The following is a 25,608-nucleotide window of genomic DNA, read 5'->3' on the forward strand; positions in this document are numbered from 1 at the left end:
AGGAGACTTTGCTAGAGCAGGCTGAAAATTTCCTGACAGACCTGTGTTGCTGATTCAACAGATCTGATGTGCTTCCTGGGAACAGGTTGATTCTGTCCCAGCTTTCGATGTAACCAGGCAGGGAAGCAAATTGTCTAACTTGCCCACCATTCAGCCAGCCTAGCAATTGGAAGGCCAGCTGCCAGGTGACCAGGGCTGCAAAGGTCCCAGGCAGCCTGCTGGTCACTCAGCGTTACTGGCTCCGCTGTAGCGCACTTCCTGGGCAGACATTCCCCAACTCCCTGAGCAGCTGACTCCCTGGGCAGCCGTAACTTTAACCCCTGGAACAATCAACGCCTCAGCAGCTAGCTCACTGGATAGGCAGCTTCCCATCTCCCTGGCATCCCAGAAAGTCAAGCAGCCCCATGAACCTGCAAACAATTTTCAAGGTTTCACTTTTTGTCCCTGGGCTGTTGACTTGGGATTAAAATTTGTTCCTACACCCACAGGAAGGAAATTCGGTTTTCTAGGCAGCTCTACACCCTGCTCTTGTTCATTGCAGAAGCTAGAAAGTGTGTAGCCAATGGCGCACAGGTCTAACAGAAGAGAAGGGATGGTCTAGTGGCCTCAGGCCAAGGAAAATTGGCTTCTACCTCTGCTTCTGCTACAGATTTCTGAAGCAATGTTTGGAGAGTCACTTCCATCAGCACTTTTGTGGGCAGCCACCAACTTGATAGGCGTGCAGTGCGATTTTCAGAAGTGTTGCATGCTCACAACAGCAGCAGAGGTCACTGGGAGAGCCCAGCCCACCTCAGAAATCATGCCCAAGGAGTCTCAAACCAAGCCTAAACCAATAGACTTCTGCCAGTTGGGACCCCAACAGTGTGCTTATTAGACAAGTCACATTCTCTGAGGACTAGAGGTCACTGGGGATTTTTCAAATAAAGTTTTTTTTTTCTCAATGGAAAATTTCAATTCGTTGAAATGGAAATTCTGGAGGGAAAGTTTTGGTTTTGATGAATGTTTCATTGGTCTAGAATGGGATCTGAACTAAAGAAGAGAGCCCACTCCAAGGGTAGACTGGGGTTAGGACATTGATCTGAGGAGTCTGGGGTTAGTCTATCAATTGTGCTGGTGGGAGCTGTTCTCTTTCTATAAATAATTCCATATTTAAAGCTCTACAGAGCTGGAAGCTGGAGGATATAGCTTGGTGCTTCAAGGGACGTGGGTGAGCTGAATTCGAATCCCTGCTCTCCCTGTTTTGAACCAGGAAACCCAGAGCTGAGCCCCTGCTGGCTTTGCGGGAGAGGGTGGAGCCTTGCAGCAGAGTGTGGGTGGGACCACAGCCTGGGTTAGTGGGGGATTAGTCTCCCCTGGCCTATTTTACCTGCTGCCCATGGGTTTAATGACCCGGCTATTCTGGGGTGGATGGGTCTTGCTCTTGTTCTTTGTCAAAAATTTTAGTAGGCCTTAGATTCATCCTAAGGAAGAACAAGCTGGAAAATCTATTTCCCACTCAGCGCTAGCGAGGAACCATTTTGTTCCACATATTTCTCTTCAAGGTTATTTGGATATCCCTGTTCCTCAGGCTGTAGATAAAAGGGTTCAACATGGCAGGCAAAACAGTGTAGAACAGGGAGAGAAGTTTAGCGCAGTCTGGAAATTCACTGGATCTAGGTTGTAAATAAAGGAGGATGCCAGAACCATAGAATAAGGCCACAACAATGAGGTGGGAGGAGCAGGTGGAGAATGTTTTCTTCTTGCCCTCAGCTGATGGCATCATGGAGGATGGTGGCAATGATTTGGATGTAGGACAACAGGATCAGTGCAAAGGGCACCATTCCAAAGAAAGTGACCATGATGTAAGTCAAGGTTTCATTCATGGAGGTGTCAGCACAGGCCAGCAACAGCAGAGGGGCTGCATCACAGAAGAAATGGTTGATCTCTCTGGAGCTACAGAGGGTAAGGTGAACACCAAACCGGTCTGCACTACCTGGGCTGGGATGCCGATAGTCCAGGAAGTGGCTGCCAGAAGGACACCCACCTTCTTGTTCATTATCATGGTATAACACAAGGGGTTGCATATTGCCACGTAGCGATCATATGCCATGGTAGCCAGAAAGGAAGATTCCGTGCTCCCAAAGCAAAGGAAGAAGCCCATTTGCATGGCACAGCCAGCAAAGGAGATGTGTTTATCCCCTGAGATGAGGCTCACCAGCATTTTGGGGACAGTGACCGAGGTGTAACCAACCTCTAAGGCAGACAAATTAGAGAGGAAAAAGTACATGGAGGTGTGAAGGAAAGGATCCACCAAAGTTACAAGGATAATGAGGAGGTTTCCCACCACAGTGACCAGATAAATGGCTAACAGTGCCACAAAGAGTAAAACTTGCCTCTCTGGAGAGGTAGAAAATCCCAGAAGAAGAAACTCAGTCACCACTGTTCGATTCAAGTTCATAATTTCTTCATAAGTGTTCAACTGGAAGACAAACAGAGACAGGTATTACATGGTGTATTCACCATCTCCAGGCCTTCTATCAACCAAGATTGGATGCCTTTCTTCGAAAGTCTGTGGCTCTAGAGAAGCCCAGCAGCCACATAGTCCTGAAAACGGGGTTCTATTTCTTTCCACAGAAAATGTCAAAAATGGTGGTTTCCATTTAGAATGAAACTCGGTTTCAAAATATTGAAATCTTTCATGAAACAGAAACACTTTTCTCCCTCAACTCAACTCATAACTAGAGCTGGCCAAAGTATTTATTCTTAAGTGCAGTCTACGAGTGGGCTTGAATGAAGAGGAAATAAAGGACTATGCATCAGACTCTACCTCTTTGGTCAATAATACCTTAGTCACCAATGCATGCCCCTAATTTCAAAAGAGAAATTCTGTTACCTTTTCTCTCAGGCTGGGATTTTCAAAGGAACCTAAAAAAATTATGCTTCTTAATTTCAATGAGATTTGGGCACCTCATTCCTTTGTGAACTTGAAAATTCCAGTCTCACTGCTGATTTCAATATGACCATTCAAGCAGTGAGATACTAACTCAACATATATAAGAATGTTGACCTGCGCAATCAAGATTACTTGAGACAAAAATCCCATTAAATTGGGATTATGATTTTCTTGAGTCTAATACTAGAAAGTCATAAATATTTCACACAGAATGTATTCACACTCCATTTCTCAGGCCCTGATTTTATAATCAGATTCATGTTGATTAACCTGTAGCCCATGTGGAGATAACTGAAATCAATGTTTTCTCCCTTTTTCCTATGTTTTAGCTGACTTCTCTATTTAGGTTAAAAGTTCTTTGGAACAGAGACTTTCTTTTATTCTATGTCTATCCATACTTAGCCCTAAAGGGCCCATGCTTGGTTGGCCCCTAGAAGTAGCATAATGAACATGGTAACTACCATTAAGAAGGATGTTACTCTGCATGGGCATAAGGGAACATCTGCATGAATCTTGTTTCAGAAGCAGGGTTACAGCTTCAGTTAGATGCTTTGATTGATGGAAATCATCATGAAACAAATGACCAGTTAATAATGGTTGTCACAGTTCAGGGCTAGCAGCAACTCTGACCTCTCTCAGCATCTCCCTGAATGCAACCTGTTCTGGTGATAAGTTTCTTGCCTTCACCTCTCTGGGGTGGAATCCGACAGTTCTCCCACTATCAGACAAGGGTACAACTCGTTGGGTACCAACTGTGTTTGCTCCACAGGCCCAGCTGGATTTGGCTGCCCTGCAAGGCTTCTCTTTGGGATCTGGGACTAGTGGTGAATCCAGTGATCACAAAACAGCCTTTTCAAAACAAAGTATCATTTAATCTCAACAGCAGGAATCAAAGCATAACAATTAAACAACAGAAGGCCTACATGTACCTGTCTTACTTAAAGTTTAACCAAACACCCATGCTTCTAGGATTGGAGTTCAGTCTATTTTCCCTTTCTTCCTGTGTCTGTCTCTGCCAAGCTCCAAGGCTCTGGTTTTCATCGACTGCAAAGTTGTTTGATTCAGTTTTCCCGCTTGAATCTCTCCCCTCACCCCCATATCAAGCTGGAGGTTCGGACTCAGTCACAGGTAAACATCAAAGGGATTGACACCTAAATTGTCCTGATAAGTATTGGTGAATGGTGCAATTTGAAAATTATACCTTTCTTCCTGCCTACCTGCGGTCCACTTGGGTGAGAGTTAACCTCTTTGTAACAATATAGCAACCTACACCAATACAAGCAAACAAATAGACGAATGAAGAATATTCATAAAATAATATAGACATCTCCCTCACATAGGGTGACCAGATATCTCGATTATATAGGGACAGTCCCAATTTTGGGGTCTTTTTCTTGTATAGGTTCCTATTATCCCCCACCCCCATCCCAATTTTAACATTTGCTGTCTGGTCACCCTACGCTCACAATGATAATAACTTTATTTACCACTGAAAACTTTGACAAATATCAAAAATGGAAAATCTTACCTTTATAGATAAAATTTAAAAATAAATACCAAGATTTTATTGAATTGATAGTAAGAGATTAACAATTACAGCAATCAAACACATAGAGTTTGCCCATTTGTTTAATTTAATGATTAATGATTAACTAGACAGCTAGATAGACATTATGTCTTAGGAAATTTTCTTTTTCATGCTTTTTCTCCTCATTTTTGTATTGATAATAAAAAATCAACAAATATAATTTTCATCCTTTTAAGTAATTTTACAGTAATTATCCAAAACACAGCAGCCTATAATAGGCATACTGCAATACTTTTGGCTACTGCTATTAACAAAATATTTAACCCTAATTCCTAGTACTGTATCTTTAGCTTCCCTCTTTTGACTAGAGCTGGGTGAAAGTTTTCCAGAATAACAGTTTTCCATCAAAAAAGGATGATTCAAGTAAATAAAAAAAGAGAATGTACCAATTTTGTATATACAGGCCTCAATTACCAATCACTTCCCTGTTGTGCTGGGTGTTTCACACACATGTATTCAAGAGACAGCACCTGCCCCAGAGAACTTACAGGCAGGATGAAACAGGTGGACAAGAAAAGTTCAGTAACAATGGGTAAAGATAGGAAGAGGTCTGCATCTCCCTCACCCTTTTCCTTTGCAACCCCCTCCCAGATAAACCAGGTCTTTCACCAGCTAACACACACTAGCTTTATGGGAAAATATAAAATATTCCCAGCCCGTCAATCTCTCCTATTCCTTTCTTCCAGCTCCTGGATGGACCCAGGTCCACGGCCACACCATACACTCCTCGTCAGATCCCTACCCCATTAATTCCACTTCTTTCCAGACCCCTTTTATGCCCTTCTCTCACCAGCACATTTGCACCTTCTCCGTGGCTGCCAGGCTGAGATTTTCAAAGCTGCCTGACAGTTTGGGCACCTCATTCCCATTACACTTCAGTGGAAATGGTACTCAAAGGCATGAACTGCCTTCCCTGAACCAGTTCTGCACAAAACATCTCTCTCCACCTTCATTTCAGTCTTCGGACCATCACCTTATTCTAGAATGTCTCCAATAATATTTCCAGTCCTGAAGGAAAGAAAGAAAGAAAGAAAGAAAGAAAGATGCCTGTGCTACTAGCCAAGCAATGCTCATTGCCCAGTTGTGTGTGTTCTGTCCCACTCCATCCATCCATTGCCTATTGTTATCTCCCCTAGCATTTTGTCTTGCCATGATCAGATGAGTCAATAGGCTCTTAGGAGCAAAGACCATGTCTTTACTTCCATTGTAAAGCACAGTGCATCCCACCTAGCTCTCAATACATAGCTTAAAGAACAATGTGAGACAATATCATTATTAGTTCTCTAATAAAATCAAGAACGTTTCTCACCTGCCTTGAGAAGAAAGGGCCATTTCTTCTGTGGCTCATCAGGCAGATATAAGTGTGAGCCAAAGAACATGTCTAGGAATACAAGTCCCTATGGGTGATCTCACTGATCTCCACAAACAACTGCAGCCTACCCAGAGCACTGTCTGCCTTGAACACCAGTGTGAATAGCAAGGATTCATGAAGTTTAACATAATCAACCAATGTTTCAGCACTCAAGTGAGTAATTCTTCCTCTAGCAGTTAGTCCCAGAGTTCTCCTGCCCTCCTCAGCAACGATCACACATTGCCCAAAAGAATAAGGGTTGCAGGATTGGGTCCTTAAGGGAATGTCTATATCGTAGATGGGAGCTAGCTTGGTTCCAGCTAGGGCACTAAAACTAGCAGTGTGGACATTGCAGAGATGCAGGGTGTGACCTGTGTTTGAGAGCCAGATCTGCTGCCTGAGACGTAATGTCTACACTGCTAGTTTTCACTCATTGGGGCTAGTACGAGCCTGTCTTCTCAGGCTGGGGGGCTCACATCCACCTACAGTGTAGACATAGCCCTAAGGGTCTTCTTCAATCCACTGAGTCGTCCACTGAGTTTTGCTTGCCAAAGTGGCCTCCTCCTGAAGCCCTTACTCACACAGCTAGTAGTTACCCATGCATGTGCTCATAGCAAAGCCAGCATGGTCACTAGAGTGAGTTATGGTTACTCATGTAAAGGTGGCAGGATCAGGCCCAAAGAGTGAAGAATTGCGCCCAACTCAATTACATAGAATGAATTTGGAGCTGAACCCTGGTTGTGAAGCCAGCAAGAGCTGTGTGTGCTCAGCACCTCTCAGGAATGGGCGAACAAAGCTTGTGTTGAGACTATGCATAAACTACTCCCTGAATTAATGTAATCTGGAGCTCTGCACTGGGCCAATTTGTCGGCCACATTAAATAGTTTGAAAACTGTTTAATTCATGCACGACTTTTGTATCCAAGTCGTCAAGTTCCCACGGGCTGCGAATGCCAGCACTTGGGAAACAGTGAGTTCTCAGTCTTTTAAAAACTTCCAGTCCAGACTGGTTGCCTTTCAAACATAAGTTATTGGGATCAGTACAGGGGTAACCAAGTGAAATTATCCATCCTTTGCTATTCAAGAGGTCAGGCTAGCTGATCTAATGGGTCTTTCTGGCCATCAGATCCATTAATCTATTAAAAAAACAAGAACAACTAAAATATTTGGTGATTATTTCCAAAAGTGGTTTACAGCTTTGGGCCTAAATTCCAGCATTGCTGACCACCTCCAGATCATACTAAAGCCAACGAGAGCTGAAGCTTCTCAGAAGTTCCAAAAATAATTCAAGCCCGATGGCCAAAATTGTGCAGCCTGTCCACTAATCGGGGTGCCTCCACTTTTTGGTGCCCAGTTTGTGAGAATGGAGACCTGGTTTTTCCGATTTGCTGAGCACTCTAAGTTTGCATGGATTTCTGTTGGGGTTGTGAATGTGCAACAATTTTGGAGAGAAAGCCCACATTGGTTGATGTTAAATTGAGGAACCCAAAGTTAGTAACTATTTTGCAAAATGTGGTTTGCAAAGACCCATCACCTGCAGGGTCCAACTTTTGGTAGATCTTTAGCACAATGTTCTTGTGTTGTTACTTAGGACCCTAGTACTTTCTTCATCCTTACTTTTGACATGTGAGTTGTACCATTCGAGCCAATCATAGAACCATAGGGTTAGAAGGCACCACAACCCCTTCCAAGATGCAGGATTTGTTGTGTCTAAACCATCCAAGACAGATGTCTATCCAGTCTCCTTTTGAAAACTTCCAGTGAAGGAGCTTCCACAACTTCCCAAGGCAGTCTGTTCTATTGTCTTATGAATAGTGATCTGCAAAATCCATAGATTAATAGATTTCAAAGGCAGGAGGGACCACTGTGGTCATCTGGTCTGAACTCTCACATAACACATTGCAGAGAATCCACCAAGTGTTTCCTGCATCTAGCAAATTATGGTTGAATTTGAATGCATCATTCAGAAATGCATCTGTTCTTTGGATAGGCTGGGATTTTCAAAAGATCCTGAGGGACTGGGTGCCTAACTAATTTAGATTCCAAGACTCCAAGATATAAAGAATGCAGCACTTCTCTTGTTGAGTCCTTGCTCAGGAAAAGATCCCACAATAGTTCTAATGATTCTGTATCCAGGACTGAATTAAGACAGGATCCAGGGAGCAGCCTTTAGGCTGGAAGGTTGCCTTTGGAACCACAGAGATACAGAGGTTGCCTACTTCCAGAGAGTATTGGAATCTGCTGTGGGGCAACGTTGACAGACAGTGGTATCATAATACTTTGCTGAGTGGGTGGCCCTATGGCTGGATTGATTCCAGGCCTTACTCCAACTCACACCATCAGTGAATTTGCTTTCTGAGGCTTGTTCTTTACGGCCCCAATTCAGTGAGGTATCTAAACATGTGCCTAGTTTTTAAGGATGTTTGTTGTCCCATGGAACTCTGAGAATTCTCTTGTGCTTAAAGTTAAGCATGTCCTCAAGTACTTTGTGGAATTGTGGTATAAACTGCTCAGACTCTGAGGGAACTTTTACCCTGAACACTTAGGCACCTACAGGATGAGGCAGCAGTCAAGCAGGGGTTTTGTGGATCATGGTGGAGCCTAAATCTGGGCCTTAAGTGCTAAAAGCTGGGGTTTAGATGCCTAAATACCTTTGTGACTCTGTGCCCCAGGCCTCACTTACTACTGTGTTGTCACTCAGTGAACACTGTGGTGGGTTCCTTAGATTGTCAGCCATGGGCGGTGGGTATAATAGGCCAGAGGAGGCTCTGCCATCCTCAGTGCTGCCACAGCCACACCCGCCAGACCCTAGTTCCTGGGTTTGGTGGCAAAATTTTTGTTTTATTATGCTCCATGCAGGTTCTGGGGTGGCTGAGGTGGCACATACCATGTCCTCATCCGCCCCGAAACCTGCATAGGGAATATCAAAAGCATCTTCTAACAGATCCTTTGGATTTTCCCCTGGGAGGGTTGGGTCCTGGGAGGGGAGGCATGGTACGGCTTCTGCCAGTCCAGTGCTCCTGTGGGGTGGGGGATGCTCAGGGCTTCGCCCAGCCCGAGGCTCCTCCAATCAAGTTGGGGGGTACTCAGGGCTTTGGCCAGCCTACTGCCCCTGCGGCCAGGGGAGGAGAGGTACTTGTGGCTCCGGCCACAGGAGGCAAGGGATCTCGGGGCTCCGGCCATGGGCAGAAGGAGCGAAGCCAGGGGCTAGCCTCCCTAAAGGAGGGCTCGCCCCAGCACCCATGTTGTCAGCACTTTGGGGCGTAATTGTCCTTTTGTTCTGCCTTTTGCAGTGCCTAGTCCATGACAGGGCCTCTGTGAACTATGGCAACAATAATACTGTTGCCTCTTTCCAACCCAAGCAGCTAGTCACAGTTCAGGACTCTGGGGGAGTTCCCAGCTGGAAGCAGAAGCCAGTAGAGGATGGTGTTCACTCAGATGTAGTCTTGTTTATTTACAAGAGATGTACCAAGTCCTGCATCTCCAAACACATGAGGCGCTAGAAACAAAAGGAGCAGTTTCTCAGCTTATGGCCCCAAGCCTCTCTATCCAACAGATCCACAAGATCTCTTCAGATTTTGTCAGAGTTAAAAAAAATGCTTATAATGCACAACATTGTAATGATTCCCTTTGGAAGAGATTTTCACAAGATCGCTCAAGTGAGGTTCCTGTCTCTTATAAAGAGGATAGGAAAAGGGTAACATCATTTCTGGTGCTGCTTTTCCAGAATGACACAGGTTCTGGCCAGTGGGCTGGTCTTCTTCCAACCAAACTCTGGACCACTTGAAAAAAGACTTGATGAACTGAAGAAAGAGATGAATTGACACAATCCCATCAGCTGCTATCTGCTTCATGACCCAAACAAGGATGATAATCCTACATTCCTGGCACAGGAGAAAGGTAATATTTATGGTAAATGAAACTATGATCATTTCCTTTGCCCTTCAGGCTTCTACAGTGCACTGCAAATGCCTACTGAGACAGAGGGCAAAATGTTCAAAAGTGCCTAATTCCCTTCATCAGGGGGTTCCTAAGTGAATAAGGTGCTTTTGAAATGGGACTTAGGAGCTTTAAAACATTTTAACCAGAAATTCTATAGATGACGGGATGGATCATGTGATGATTGCCTTTCTGTTCATTCACTCCGAAGCACCTGGCATTGGCCACTGTCGGCAGACAGGATACTGGGCTAGATGAACCTTTGGTCTGACCCAGTATGGCTGTTCTTATGTTCTTATCTGTATATGTAAAAAAAAATTGGATAAAGCCAAGATTTTCAGACTTGACTCATGATTTTGTAAGTCTCCTTTTTCAGTGCCCAACAGGAGACATTTTAAATGGCCTTGAAAGTGCTGTGCGCCCACCCTCTGAAAATCACTAGTCACTTGCTACGTGGTGTAAATTATTCAGTGAAGAACAGCAACATTTGCTGAAGAATTTTTGTGATCAAAGAGCATCCAACCAGCTCTGTGTGTAGCGGGGTGGTCACCCACTCCTGCCCTGAAGTCCAACCCCCTGCTCAAAGCAGGACCAATTCCCAACTAAATCATCCCAGCCAGGGTTTTGTCAAGCCTGACCTTAAAAACCTCTAAGGAAGGGGATCCCACTACCTCCCTAAGTAACTCATTCCAGTGCTTCACCGTCCTCCTAGTGAACAAGTTTTTCCTAATAGCCAACTTAAACCTAAACCTTCCCCACTGAGAACAGTCTAGATCTATCTTCTTTGGAACCTCCTTTCAGGTAGTTGAAAGCAGCTATCAAATCCTCCTTCATTCTTCTCTTCTGCAGACTAAACAATTCCAGTTCCCTCAGCCTCTCCTCATAAGTCATGTGCTCCAGCCCCCTAATCATTTTTGTTGCCCTCTGCTGGACTCTTTCCAATTTTTCCACATCCTTTTTGTAGTGTGGGGCCCAAAACTGGACACAGTACTCCAGATGAGGCCTCACCAATGTCGAATGGAGGGGAATGATCATGTCCCTCAATCTGCTGGCAATGTCCCTACTTATACAGCCCAAAATGCTGTTAGCCTTCTTGGCAACAAGGGCACACTGTTGACTCATATTCAGCTTCTCGTCCACTGTAACCTCTAGGTCCTTTTCTGCAGAACTGCTTCCTAGCCATTAGGTCCTAGTTTGTAATAATGAATGGGATTCTTCCGTCCTAAGTGCAGGACGCTGCACTTGTCCTTGTATACACAGAGTCCTTGTTCTCTGTGTATATATATATCTTCTTACTGTATTTTCCACTGCATGCATCCGATGAAGTGGGTTTTAGCCCATGAAAGTTTATGCCTAAATACATTTGTTAGTCTCTAAGGTGCCACAAGTACTCCTCATTCTTTTTGATGATACAGACTAACATGGCTACCACTCTAAAATATGTTGCCCCAGTGCACGCTCCATTAGAGTCTGATCGGGATAGTGACTGACAGTGACGTCACCCAATAATCTCGCTAAAGGATTCCGACTGGGAACAGTGGGTGGAGGTTGCCCCGCTTCCATAACAGGGGTTTCGGAGCTAGTAGAGAAGGGTGAGGGCTGGCTGGGATTGGAGCATTGAGACTGGAGACACTTGGCGGGTATTGGGGAGTTGGGGTGGGTAAGGAGGGGTAGGGCTGTGGGGGTCCCTGCTGCAGGGCAGCAAGCTGGAGTCTGCATCCCCCGCAGTGCACTGGGGCTGGTGCAGAGCAGCCCATGGGGCGTGGCGGGAAGACAGCATCTCCCATGGGAGGGTAGGGCCCTTCCCAGCAAGGTCGGCACCTCCCGGAGCATCGCGGACCACTCCCCAGCATCACGGCAGCTTCCGCTTTCAGTGTCATACTGCTGGCTCCTCACCCTAGAAAGGAGATGGCCAGGCCGGCCTGGCAGCAGCTGATTGGAAATAGAGGCAGGGAATACACTACATCTCCCATGGTGCCTCTGAGCTAGGATTGCCAACTTTCTAGTCTCATAGAACTGAACACCTTTGCCACACCCCCTGCCTGCACCTTCCATTAGCCTGGTCAGTTCGTAACTCTGGGGTTCATAACTCTGAGGTTCTACTGTATCCCCATATTGACTGGGTACATGTCAGGACAGGATGCTGAGATAAAGTTTCTAGACACCATGAATATCTGCTTCTTGGAGTAGCTAGTCCTGGAGCCAACAAGTGGAGAGGCCACCATTGATTTAGTCCAAAATGAAGCAAAAGATGTGGTCCAGATGGTGAATATAGTTGAAACACACAGTATTAGTGACCATGATATAATTAAATGTAAAATCCTTGGCGGGGGGAGAAAGGGGGAACGACACCAAAGAAACCGACCACAGTAGCATTTAATTTCCGAAAGGGAAACTACACAAAAATGAGAAAGCTTGTTAAATGGAAATTAAAAAGCACAGTTACAAAAATGAAATGCCTAAAAGCTGCATGGAAATTTTTTTAAAACATCATAACAGAGTTTCAAATTAAATGTCTACTCCAAATTAAAAAACATAGTAAGAGGACTACTAAAGTACCACCATGGCACTACACAAAAGAATAAATGGACACAAATCTGACATCAAGAATTACAACATTCAAAAACCAGTCGGTGAACACTTCAACCTCCCAGGTCACTCAATTACAGACCTAAACAAAAAAACTTCAAAAACAGACTCCAATGAGAAACTGCAGAACTGGAATTAATTTGCAAACTGGACATCATCAAATAAGGCCTGAATAAAGACTGAGAGTGGATGGGTCATTACACAAAGTAAAAGTTATTTCCCCGTGCTATTTTTGCTCCTACTGTTACTCGGACCTTTTTGTCAGCTGTTTGAAATATGCCATCCTGATTACCACTTTAAAAGTGATTTTTTTTCTCCTGCTGATAATAGCCCACTTTAATTGCTTTGTCTCATTAGAGTTGGTAAGGCAACCCCAATCTTTTCATGTTCTCTGTGCGTGTGTATATATCTTCCTACTGTATTTTCCACTCAATGCATCTGATGAATTGAGTTTTAGCTCACGTAAGCTTATGCCCAAATAAATTTGTTCGTCTCCAAGGTGCCACAAGTACTTCTCTTTCTTTCTTAAAAATAAATTAAAGAGGTGGTTAGAGGCATTAAGGCATCTTTTAAAAATTGGAAGTTAAATCCTACTGAGGAAAATAGAAAGAAACAAACTCTGGCAGGTCAAGTATAATAATTAGGCAGGTTGAAAAAGAATTTGAAGAGCAACTAGCCAAAGTCTCAAAAATTAACAGCAAAGAAATGTTTAGGTACATCTGAAGCAGGAAGCCTGCCAAACAATCAATGGAGTCACTGGACAATCGAGGTGGTAAAGGAGCACTCCAGAAAGACCAGGCCCTTGCAGAAAAGCTAAATGAATTATTTGCATCTGGTTTCACTGCTGAGGATGAGAGAGAGGTTGAAAATCCAGACTCCTAGGTTTTATTCCCAATTTTGGGAGGAGAATGAATCAGAACATCTGGGTTCTATTCTCAGCTGGGCCAGCGACTCAGACAAGTAACTTGGGCCCAGATCTCACAGATATTTAGGTGTTTAATTCCCAGTGAGAGTTATACACCTCAATACCTTTGAGGAGCTGCACCTTCATCTATTTCAGAGCCTGTTTCTCACTTGTAAAATGGTGACAATAATGCCTACCTTTGGGCTACACAAGGAAAGGAAAATTCTGCTGTGAAATACACCAGTTTGAAACTGGAGCAACTCCACTGAGGTTAACAGGGTTATGTCAGTGTAACTGAGAGAACAGTATGGTAGGAAGCATGGTACACAAGAGATTTCATTATTTTCCTTTGCAGATTTTGCCAAGATTTTCCACATTTATGTTACCCACAAATGTTAAAAATCCTGCATTGCCGATGCCTCCCCCCAGCCTTTGTTGACTCTGAATCTGGATATATATTAGGATTGTCAAAGGTTTGTGAGGGTATTAGGTGCCTATGGAAGTTAGGGTGCTTAGGTACTTTTGAAATCCCACTAGATACTTTTCAGCATCTTCAGGTGCCTAAACGACCTGGCTCCCTACTGCCAGTATCTTTCCATATTTTCCAGTCCTGGGACTTCAGAATGAGGAAAATCCAAAGTGATATATAAATGTGAAATATGTTTATTGATATTACACTATTTGTAAGGGGTTTGGACATCAAAATGACCCCACCATTACAGAGCTAATTTTTTTTTAAAACTGGGAGCCTAAATTCGGATTCCTAAACTCTGATTTAGCCTCCTAAATAAGTGACTTTCAGAAATGCTGAGCAGGGTTGCTCAGTCCTTTTGAATGTCAGCCCAATTTACAGCCCCCATACGGATTTCTGGACAGTGCCTCTGAAAACTTCAGCCTAGCTTTTCAAATGTTGGCTCAAGATTGTATTCCCTAATACAGACTGAAAAATCTTTGAGATTTCACAGAAAACCACGGGTTTCTGTCACACACATTTTCCTACAATCAGCTCTGTAAAGGTCTTTCGACACATGGATTGAAGCCACGGATTAATGTTTCTGCCTTTCGTTCACTTCAATCAGAGAAATAACACTGACTAGTTCCTGTTCTCAGCCAATGGCAAAGCAGCTCTCTTCTCTGTCCCACTTACCGCTTCCTCTTATCTGTCTCTCTTTCACCCTCACTGTGCTTCCTGTATCCTGTTTCTATACTCCGAGATCTAGGTTAGCGTGGTGGGGAAGTTGCAAGTTCCCTAATGCGGTTTGAATCGTTTGCTGGCTACCCACGTGTTAGGATCGAACCCCGTGTTCAGACTGTAGGTGGTAGAGAGCGGTGTTCCGGCGGAGGGACTCGGGCCCTGGGGCTGTTGAATTCAGAACAGGTGGGTCACCTCGTTAGGTGGGGTCGAAGGCAGAAGGTTAGTGGGAAAATGGTCTGTTAAAACTGTGAGATTGTGCTGAAATTCCCATTGAATTCGCAGTATCTGGGCGAAACGGCTGGCCTGATTTGTCCCTGAGTTTTAATAAATGATCATGTGGCTGGCCACAGCGTTTCTCTTCAGGCCTGCATGAAGCGACACGTGCTGTGGAAAGAGTTTATTACCCCTCTCTACTCATCTCTTCTCCCCCGCCCGCCCCGATGTGCTGTGGTGACTTGTTTCAGGGCAGGCAGGGAGCGTGCTGCAGAGCTCGGGAGCGAACCCAGGAGCTAAATTCTGCCCTTTAATCCAGTGAATCCTCCTCGAGGGGGAGCAAAGTCCTGGGGCCAGCTCCTGCTGCTGTAACCAAACCATAATAAACAGCAGGAGTTTTGTGTACGGGTGTATGTCCCTTTAAGAGGAAAAAGCACATGGGAGGAGGCGGGGGAAGGCTGAACAAAGGACGCCCTTGCAGGGGGAGCAGGGTTAGAAAGGTGGCTTCCCACTTCTGCACGTGTTCTAGGGCTAGCAGCCTCCTTCGGGGTGTGGAATGAGCTGGGAGCGGGTTTGACTTGGGGTTCAGAAGCGCTGCTGGCAGTGGTGAGATTGCTCATGTGGGGGATGTGTTTGGGGGAAGGATGGGAGCTGAAGGTCCCTCCAGACCTCCATTTTGCTCCTGTCTCTAATGTAATAGCTGTGGTGGTGTTGGATGTGTTCTGGTTGCCAAGTTTTGGTCTGTGTATCCTAAACCACTGTTTGTATCCCTTCATTTTAGGCTGAAAATGGAATTGATTTGCTGGGAGGAAACAATTGCTTTGGACCAGTGCCATGTTCCAGATATGGGGAGCCATGAGCTGGTATGAGATTGACTTCTTACAGAGGAAGGGGAATCTCTTGCCCAGGGATCTAAACTCTATATAACAGCAAAACTGTTGAAATCTAGGAGCAACTGTAGTGGGTTAGAAGAGGGGGGCTGGGAGTCAGGACCCCTGAGTTTTATTCCCAACTTTGGGGGAGTGTGAACCAGTGGCTAGAGCAAGGGAGTCCAACCTAGCTGTAGAGAAGGGGGACTCCTGGATTTTAATTGTCTACGTCTCTTTAAGGGCTTCACCAAGACGGGTAATTTCCAGGGCCGCCCAGAGGATTCATGGGGCCTGGGGTCTTTAGTGGTGGGGGCCCCCCCCCTTCCGTGTTAATTTGGTGGTGGGGTGTCCTTCCGCTCTGAGACCCGCTGCCGAAGTGCCCTGAAGACCCGCGGCAGGGGCCCCTGCTGCTGAATTACTGCCAAAGACCTGGCACTTAGTCAGCGGGTCCCGCTTTGGCGGTAATTCGGCGGCGGGGAGTCCTTCTGCTCTGGGGCAGAAGGACCCCCCACTACCGACGATCCGGAGCAGAAGAAGCTCCGGGGGCCTGGGCCCCGCTGGAGTTTCCGGAGCCCCCAGAGCGAGTGAAGGACCCCGCTCCAGGGGCTCTGAAAAACTCTCATGGGGGCCCAGGGCCTGGGGCAAAGTGCCCCACTTGCCCTCCCCTCCCCCCGAACGGCCTTGGTAATTTCCAACCTGGAGCAAGGACTCTAGAGTATTCTCGTTAGATCATGGTCCTGCCTGCCAGACCACCTATCTCCCTTCCCCCAGTTAGTGCAGGCTGAGGTGTGTCAAACCTTCAGCTCTGGCCTTTGGCTTATAGCAGATGTTTTCAGCTCTGACCTTATCGAAGTGTCTGTTGCCAGTTGTGTTGACCGATCCAGCATTCAGCTACGATCATGGAGTGTAGTGGGAGTGACTTGTGGCTTTTGGGCCTTGCTAACCTACTAGCTTGTGAGTGTCTTGAGGCCTTCAGGCTGGTGTTGCCTTAGTGATGTGAACATCAGATTTTAAATCCTCCTCGTCCAGGATTGGTTCTTCTCTTCCTCTGCAGAGAAATTAATGCTATTGGTCTGAAGCTGTTCAGGTCTCTTGCATGGGGTGTGAACAAAGTTTGAGATCCTGTCTGCTCACTGTGGACGTTAAAAGGGCCATACCCACGTGGTTCTCGGGCAATATTCAGAGCCACGGGCCCAGCTCTTCCAACATTTGGGGCTGGGCGCCCCCCCAGGTCCCACCTGTGGCCCCTATTTGCTGCGCCCACTTGCTTTTCCGGGGCCTCAGAGCACAGCATCTCTGTCTTTGTCTCCTCCATGCTGCTTCCCTGCAGCAACTGCTGCCACAGGGTCCTAGTGCCCCCCTTACCACTGCCAGGGCACACTGACTCTGAGCCTGCCCTTCCCTCTCAGACCCTTCCCTTTTCCGGCAGGACCCTCCACCAGTACAGCCCCCCCACCTCCAGTCACTGCTCCTGCCTCATGCTGGACAAGGAGACAGTCCCATCCCTCACCCCTAGTGAGGCTACAGTCGGGCAACTACAGGGGAGGAGACGCACGCAGCACCCCCCAGCACCCACCACGGGGGAGCAGAGGGAGATTCCTGGACCTGGGAGGGGCCCTAGGAGCACATGCAGTGATGGTGGTAGGGGTGAGTGTGCTGCTGAGGGGCTCCTCCAGGGCTCTCTGCTGCTGGCACGGAAAGGCTGGGGGGAGTCCTTCTCTCTGGCCCCTGTCCTGGAGCAGCCTGCCTGCACCCCAAACTCATCCCCAACCCTGCCCCACCCCAGAGCCCATACTCCCAGTCAGAGCCCTCACCCCCCCACTGCACCCTCTACCCGAGCCCCTCCAGCACCCCAAACATCTTATCCCCAGTCCTAGCCAGAGCCCTCACGTCCCCACTCCTACTCTTGCCCTCAGCCCTTCCCACACCCCAAGCCCCCCATTGCCAGCCACAAACAGACCCCTCACTACCTATATCTCTACTCTCACCCTAAGCCCCCCCCACACTCCAAACCTCTCAGCTCTGCACCCCATCCCTCTGCACCCCTCCCATCCCCAAACACCTTCCTAGAGCCTGCACCCCAATCCCCTGCCCCAGCCTAGGGCCTGCACCCCAGACCTCCTCCCTCACCCAAACTCCCTCCCAGAGCCTTGGGCAGGTTGGAAGGTGGAGTCTGGACAGGGATGGGTTCTTGGCACTGCCAAAATTTCTACAAACATGCCACCCCTCTTTGTAAGCATAATAGGGAGCTTAGCCAATTGTCTGTCTGCTAAAACAAGGGTTCTCAACCTTTTTCTCTGAAGTCTCCAGAAAATGCTATTAAAAACTCCAGGGTCCAGCAGGGGTGGGTGAGTGGGTGGGGGGGAGGGATGGGGGGGTGTCTGGGCTTCAGGGGAGCAGGAGGGGCATTTGCCCGGCAGAGCTTGGGGCTTTAGGTCTGCGGGGCTCGAGGCTCTGCGTTTTCTGTCCTAGGCCCCTTTCAAGACTGATTCCCCACTCTGGCACTCTGAGTGCAGAAGGTGGGGAGCTCACAAGGATTCTAAAAACAAATACATGCCACTCCAGGCTTGTACTAAAGTCCTTTGGTTTCAGTTTCTCTCTGACCTTGGATTGGTAGATGCTTCCACCACCCAAATGCAGAACCCCTTTGAGGCCCAGGAAGGCGCACTTGGGGATTCCTTCCTGTGAGGTACCCTCAAGCCCTTTAACCCTCCTCCCCGCTTCCGGGGAAGAGCTGAGAAAGAAGGGGAAAAAAATGGGGAAATCAGTTCTTGCCACCAGGTAGTTAAACAACATGTGCACAAACCTCTTCAGACACACAAATCCAATTCTACTCTTAAAGGTATTCTTTCTCTTTTTTTAATTAATATTTACGTCTGGGAATTTAGGCTATTGCTAGATTTAAAAGAACAATTACAAGGATTAAGCATCAAGAATAGTTACAAGCAAAACAAAAGCAGCTGGGGTTAGCACAGAGGAGTCCACAAGCCATAAAGAAATAAAAAAAGAGAAACCGAAATGCATCATCCTAAACATTTCCTAATCTACTTACTTACTCGGGGTTCCAAATTAATAGTTTCTAGGTATGATACTGAGGATTTTTCATACCTGACCCCAGGCTTCTTACACTATAGCTCTGCCCTGTCCCCTCTCTCCGGGAGAACAACCTCAGACAGACAAAAAGGGAATCTTTGTTTCAATATTAAAAAGTTCTAGCCTTCTCACTGGCTCTTTTGGCCAGGTGCCCACTCACTACTTTTTCCCTATGCATAGCAGTGAAACTTTTTTTAACTCTGTACAGCAGAGGTGGGCAAACTACAGCCTGAGCTCCTGCCCCAGGAGGCTCGCCTCCAGCCTGTTCCCGTACTGTTCCCCCTCCCCTGCAGCCTCAGCTTGCCCGAGTGCAATGCTCTGGCTATAGGGATGTGAGCTCCTGGGGAAGTGCAGCTGCAGGGCCTGACCTGACCAGGTGCTCTGTTCTGCATGGTGGCGTGGCTGGCTCCAGCCGGATGATGCAGCTTCCTGTCCTGCTGCTCTGGCGGTGTGGCTATAGCACCGCCAGCCACTGGTGCTCCAGCCAGCATGGTAATGGCAGGGGGCGGGGGGTTGGATAGAGGGCAGGGGAGTTTGGGGTGGGCGTTGGGGCGAGGGTGTGGATAGGGCTTGGGCGGTCAGAGTGCAGGGAACGGGGGTTGAATAGGGGCAGGGATCCCCTGGGGCAGGGGTCGGGGGGGGACAGGGAGAAGGGGTGTTTGAATGGGGCAGAGGTTCCAGGGGGGCTGTCAGGAAGGGTGGGGGTTGGTGTGGTGGGGGATCCAGGGGCTGCCAGGGAACAAAGGGAGTTGGATGAGGCAGGAGTCCCAGGGGGACGTCAGGGGACAGGGGGGTGGTAGATGGGGCAGAAGTTCCTGGGAGTGGGGGCTTAGAGGGCAAGAAGTGGGGTGGGAGGGTGTTGGATGGGGGGGCAGGCCATGCCTGGCTGTTTGGAAGGCACAGACCCCCTCCGCTCCCCCACCTTACAAGCCCTCTATACAATTTTGGAAACCGGATGCGGCCCTCAGGCCAAAAAGTTTGCCCACCCTTGCTTTACAGGTAGCGCAATTAGAGAACAGCAACTAAGAGGGATTTTATAGCTGCTGGCTTGCTGGATGCCCATAAAAGGGGGAGTTCCTGCCCAACTTCTTTTATCACAGCGCCAGCCAGCCCAATGCCAGCCCTGCTTCATGGACCAGCCGCGGGCCCCCAGTTGAGAACCGTTGTGCTGAAATATCCCCCCCCACCCTTCTCCTGTTGCACCTTGCTCTGGCTGTCTCTCTCCACCTAGAAGTGACTTCATTTTAGTCCTGCTGTCTTCCCCTCCTTGTATAGTGTTAGCTCTTCCTGCCTAGCTATGCCCAGGTAGAACTAGCCTGTGGTGTGCTGGGGAATTTGGGTTTAGATGGGTCCAGAAGCAACTCTGATCTCTAGTATAGCTGCAGTAGCAGAGCAGAGGAAGAGGGTTTGTGGATCATGGTCTTATGAATGTTTCTTTTCCTGTTTCAGATGGTGAAGAGGCTGGAGACTGAATCCCCAACCCCACAAAACGATTGGGGCTGAAGAGGACAAATGAAGTAACTGAATCTTGAAAATGGGCTGAAATGAAACATTCTGGACCTGGAGCACACAGGACAGTAAGGGGTAAGAGTCTCCTGCTGAGTAGGGCCTTAAAGAAAAGGGACTGAGTGGTTTTACAGCCTACATGAGCTGAGTTAAGGATAATCAGCTCCTATGCTTTCAGGGCTTGCTCTGATCTCTGTGAGGGGTAGTGGGGAGTAGTCAGAGGTGTGTTGCTGGAGGTATAGGGTGACCAGATGTCCCGATTTTTAGGGACAGTCATGATTTTTGGGTCTTTTTCTTATAGAGGCTCCTATTACCTCCCCACCCCCTGTCCTGATTTTTCACACTTGCTGTCTGGTCACCCTATGGAGGCAGGATGCTTGACTTGATGGGCCCATCCACTGTTTTATTAGTAGTTATATTACACTGTTGCCTAGAGGCCTTACTGTGCTGGAGGTTGTAGAGTCACTTAAAGAGACCATCCCTGTCCCAAAGATATTTTGTTGGCTTTGTCTGCTTAGGTTATAAAGGATGGAAGACAGGAAGTATCAGCATTACAGATGAGGAGAGCTGAAGGCTGAGATTTTTCAAAGGAGCCCAGTGGAGTTAGGCACCCAAACCAGAGATTTTAAAGGATTTATTTGAGGTCACCCAGGGAGCCTGTGGCAGAGCTGAAAACTGAGCCCAGATGTCCCAGTCCAGAGCCTTAACCACACAACTATCTTGAGGATGGGTGTTGATTGGAGACCCGGCCCACAAGACATTTCTTCTCAGACCCATGAGACCCTTCTGTGCTTTGTCACTGGTAGTGTCACAGCTGGGTCTGAGGGCATGGGTAGAGTCTGCCATGAGTATATTCAATCCATCTTTCACCTGATGACATGTGCCCTGAGCAGACCCCACTGCATTGCGGATGGAGAAACGCATTCACTCCCTCTCCCATTTTGAGCCTGCAATGAAATCTAGTAGATGTAGTTAAGGTTTAACGCCTGGAGGAACCATTATAACTAGATAGACTGACTCCCTGCATCGTAGGGAACATAGAAAGTCACAGAGCAATCCCCACTATGACTCCCTGACTCCTTCCCATTTCTAAAACTCAACCATTATCCCCCCTATCCCTGGATGCTGCTTTTAAATAGTTCCCTGCACTAGCCTTTCTCACCTCACTGCGTCTCCAGGTAACTTCACTGTGCCATTTCCCTGGCTGGAACTGCTGTGCTCTTAGAAGCTGCCCGTATGGCCTTATTGAAAAGCCAGATCTTTATAGGCCAGACAAAACTGTTAGATTGCCTAGTCTGAGCTCTAGTTTAAATACAGTTTATCAGCCGGAGAACTTCACCTAGCGATCCCGCTGATTGTATTTGAGTAACACATCCCTCCTAGAAAGGCATCCGTCTCTAATTTTTCAGCGTCCTTATTAAAATTTGGACACCAGAACTGGATGCGATAATCCAGTATCAGACTCACCAGTGCCATATACATGGGTGAAATCACCTCCCTGCTTCTACTGGCTAGTACCTGTTTATGCATGTGGGGATTTTATCTGTCATCTTTTTGCAGGTGGAGTTGGGAAGCTCGGGAGCCCATGTTGGAACATGAGGCAGTTGGATGAGCAAGCAGCTAAAATTCTCAGTCACTTGAGGTTTCAGAGTCCTGGTTGGTGGTTTGTGTGTGGGAGGGGCAGCCACATTGCCACTTGTAGGACTTGGAAGGGTCTGCTGTGATGAACTGCATGTTCAGTCCGTGTTTCACCTGATCTACCCTGATTACACACATGCCCTAAGCAGACTAATGAAACAAACATCTGTAGCTGAGGTCTGACTTGGGGGAAAGCTGATGTTCTAATGGTCTCCAATGCAACCATAAATCCCAGACAGTGAGGAGAATAAGTAGCAGATCCATGCAAACTCTTCAGAAACTTGGTTCTGGTTTTTGTGCAAATGAAAAGAGTATAGATGCAAGGAAAGGTTTTTCATGTAGTTGATAGCTTTTTTTTTTTTTTCCTTCCCGTCTTTCTCTCTCTCTCTCTCCATTAACTTGGAAATATTTCCTCCTTGTATCTATAGGGGCAGGAACTCTAAAAACAAAATTGGATGGTTTCTCCTCACTCCTCACCCTGGATCCCTTATAGGAATCACAGATGTAAGTACTGCTGGAAGTTCGTATCCATCCAGTTGCTTAGCATGGCCTCATATTGGTACCTCAGGCCAATGTCACCATGGGGGCAGGTATGGGACGAGAAAGAGGTACTATGGCAGACCTAGCAGTAACAAATGTCTGGCATAGCGTATATCATGCATTCCTCATTCAGTGACAAACAGTCTCTGAATTGATCTTCCAAACATTGCCAGGCTGTCTTTCATTACCTGAAGCTGCAGATGCCTTCAGAAAGCCCTATCTTTCTGCACACATGGATAGGAACTCCTTTCTGCAGGATTTTAATAAGGAAACTACTTAGTAAAGGTTTGCTCATTAGGGAAATTCATGGTATATCTCTCTAGGGAATCCTGTTGCTTTCAGAGCTGCTCATTTAAGGGAGAGTGGTCGTGATGACCGTTCCTCTTACTGCCATGAGCCATGGGCAGTGGGATTTTGTGTCATTGCAGATTAAACTTGGCCTTTCTTCACTCAGAATGCTCCTGGATGGGTTTGGCCATCCATTGGCATGTCTGAATTTTGCGGGGTCAGACACTCAAAGAGGCAGAGAGGGACTGGACTTTTGGGAAAGAAATGGGGTTGAAAAACCAGCTGTTCTGTACATATTTCTCTGTAAACTTTGGGCAGTGGGCTATGGTAACCAGATAGTAATTTTACAATGTGAGCTGAAAGATTGCCTGAGCTGAAGCAGTAGGAGCTATGCTGGCCTCAGCTGGAGGGGTTAGTGCAGTTAAGCTATCTAGTTTTCCAAGAGTCAACTGTGTGCTGCATTCTGCATCTTTAATACTGAGATTCCTTATCTTTACAGGGATGATTTTGAGATGAGCCTTCAAGGAAAATGTATCTTTCTCTCCACTGATGTCAACTGTAAGAGAGAATTTGGGCCCTGAAGATTAAAAGTTTTGGCCTGTCTCTGATCTGTATTACAAGGACTCTTCAAAGTTATGTCTAGGAAAGTCTGTACTAAAAACAGGATTAAACTAGAATGGATGTGTAAAAGTTGGGTATTTTTTGTAAAAACGTTCAGTAGTAGAGGAAGAAATGGAGCTTTCTCAACTGTAATCCACTGGTCTGAATTCAGCCCAGGTCAGTAGTGGTTGTGGTTGGGATTTTCACAGGAGACTTAAGGGCTTTAGATGGCATGCTGCTTTAGGCGCTTTTTGAAAATCCCAGATATTTTTAAAGCTCTTAGTCACTGTAATATCTGTGGACTTGTACAAAATTGAGGCTACGGATAGTTAATCAACATTGGTCTATTTATATTGCTGGGTCCAAAATTACTTTCCACTCTTCTGTGAATTTACTTTCATGTGTCCACTGTCTGTCTTGTACTACCAACACCATTTAGATTAGGCTGAGATTTTCAAATGTGCGCAGGATTTGGACACTCAGTTCCCATTAAAAAAATTAATGGGAATTTAACAGGCATATGCCATAGACTTGAAAATCCTTAACCTAAATGTATTTAAATTATGTCTCCCTCAGTCGCCTGACACCAGCGCAGACCCTTATTTCATGCTCCTAATGTTGTCATCCTCTCTAATCCTTTTTTCTCTCCACCCCAAATATGTAGATCCTTTCCCACTGAGTGGGCAGCCACCACTGCACATCACCTACATATTACAGCTCTTGTGTTGAACACCAGGGAGGCAGTGAGAGAGATGGAGCTGAGCACTAGGGCTGAGTGAACTGACTTCAGCAATGTGTGGTTTTGAGTTTAGACATCCTGGGTTACATGGAAGTCAGGAAAAAATCTCAATGTCATGAGCAGAGATGCCAAGCTGGACCCTCAAAACCAGGGCCATCCCAGAAAACATGGGCCATTTGGTCATCAAGAGTTTTAACGAGTTTGTAGGGATTCAGCTGAACATAAAAAAACAAGCATTTCCCCAAAACCATGTTTTTAAAGCAGGATGAATCTAAGAATTTTGTAATTATCCTATCTGTCAATCATTTGGAACTCCTCCTTATGCAGAACTTGCAGTTTTATTCTTTTAATGTGATTGCCTTTTTACTGTGTGTGACAGTCTCACTCAATTTGATAGCATTTCTGTGTATTTGTCTGTACATGTGTAATGTGATCACTTTTCAACACTATGCACTCCTTTCCAGTTTTTTCAGGGAATGTTTGAGGTGCTGAGGGCCAAGAATCTATTGATTTTGGAGAAAATTGGAAAACTGAAGGGGAAAGTGGAGAGGGAGAGAGAGCTGGATGGATACACAGAGCCCCTGCTAGCTGTGTAGCACAACTGCAGAGTCAGGCAACTCTGCAATTAACTATAGACTCAAGAACTGGTTAATGGCAGCCATTAACCCCTTTTCCCCCATAACAATGCCCCTATCTAATGTGTGTGTCCTACTGTCATAAACAGATAGCTAAAGGTTAATGTCTCTTTCACCTGTAAAGGGTTAACAAACAGTGACCTGCAACACCTGACCAGAGGACCAATCAGGAAACAAAATACTTTCAAATCTGGGCGGAGGGAAGCCTTTGTTTGTTTTCTTGAGTTTGTGTGTTCTCTCTGGGTCCTGGACGGGACTAGAGGTGCAACCAGGTTTTTGCCAATCTCCCTGCAACGGTCTCTTATCTACTCAGAATTGTGAATAAGAAAAAAGGCGGTTATAGTCTTTTAATTTGTTTTTCTTTTTTGCATATGCGTACTTGCTGGAAGTAGCTTAAATTGTGTTTCTGCTGGAGAAAGTTTCTTTCTATTGTTTATAAGTTGAAAGACCCTGTAACTTTTTACCATCTCAATTGCAGAGATAAACCTTTTACTTTTTTCTTTCTTTTTTTTTATTAAAGGTTTTGCTTTAAGACCTGCCTGATTTTTTTCTCCTAGTTAAGGCTCAAAGGAACTGAGTCTGTGTCCACCAGGGAATTGGTGGGGAGAAGGGAAAGAGAGCAGGGAGGGAAAGGTAAATTTCCTCTCCGTGTTAGATTCACGGAACTTGAATCTGTATTGCCTCTGGCCAGGACCGGCACTAGGGGTTTGAGCGCCCTAGGCGCACGGCAATTTCGCTGCCCCACGCGCTGGTCCCGCCGCTCCGCTGGAGCTGCCGCAGTGGTGCCTGCGGGCGGTCCACCGGAGCCGCGCGAGGAGCCGACTGTCCGCCCGCAGGCACGACTGCGGCAGCTCCACCGGAGCCGCGTACCAACGGACCCTCAGCATGCACCACTGCGGCAGCTCCACCAGAGCCTCCTGCCACCCCCTCCGGCAAAACGGCGCCCACCAATTATTCTGGCGCCCTAGGCAATTGCCTAGGCTGCCTAAA

The 25,608-nt window shown here is 46.7% G+C and overlaps 1 long non-coding RNA gene, 2 other non-coding genes and 1 pseudogene across 6 annotated transcripts; 3 read left to right on the plus strand and 1 right to left on the minus strand.

Annotated features, from left to right (window-relative positions):
- Positions 1 to 1,501: 1,501 nt before the first annotated feature.
- LOC127031808 (olfactory receptor 10A7-like) lies at positions 1,502 to 2,437 on the minus strand (annotated as a pseudogene).
- Positions 2,438 to 14,503: 12,066 nt separating this feature from the next.
- LOC127031349 (uncharacterized) lies at positions 14,504 to 25,150 on the plus strand. Of its 4 annotated transcripts, none has more exons than XR_007768524.1 (5): positions 14,504 to 14,680; positions 15,492 to 15,573; positions 20,122 to 22,320; positions 23,144 to 23,421; positions 24,448 to 25,150. It is a non-coding gene; the product is annotated as an uncharacterized LOC127031349 (long non-coding RNA). The 4 variants fall into 4 exon arrangements; XR_007768525.1 differs by having other exon boundaries at positions 20,122 to 20,256; positions 21,739 to 22,320; positions 23,144 to 25,150; XR_007768522.1 differs by having other exon boundaries at positions 23,144 to 25,150.
- On the plus strand, positions 21,891 to 21,968 carry LOC127032004 (small nucleolar RNA SNORD126). The gene has a single exon (XR_007768702.1). It is a non-coding gene; the product is annotated as a small nucleolar RNA SNORD126 (small nucleolar RNA).
- LOC127032001 (small nucleolar RNA SNORA79) lies at positions 22,726 to 22,872 on the plus strand. Its single transcript, XR_007768699.1, has one exon. It is a non-coding gene; the product is annotated as a small nucleolar RNA SNORA79 (small nucleolar RNA).
- Positions 25,151 to 25,608: the final 458 nt, after the last annotated feature.

The sequence above is a fragment of the Gopherus flavomarginatus genome, chromosome 11 (assembly GCF_025201925.1).
Source record: "Gopherus flavomarginatus isolate rGopFla2 chromosome 11, rGopFla2.mat.asm, whole genome shotgun sequence".
Lineage (NCBI taxonomy): Eukaryota > Metazoa > Chordata > Testudines > Testudinidae > Gopherus > Gopherus flavomarginatus.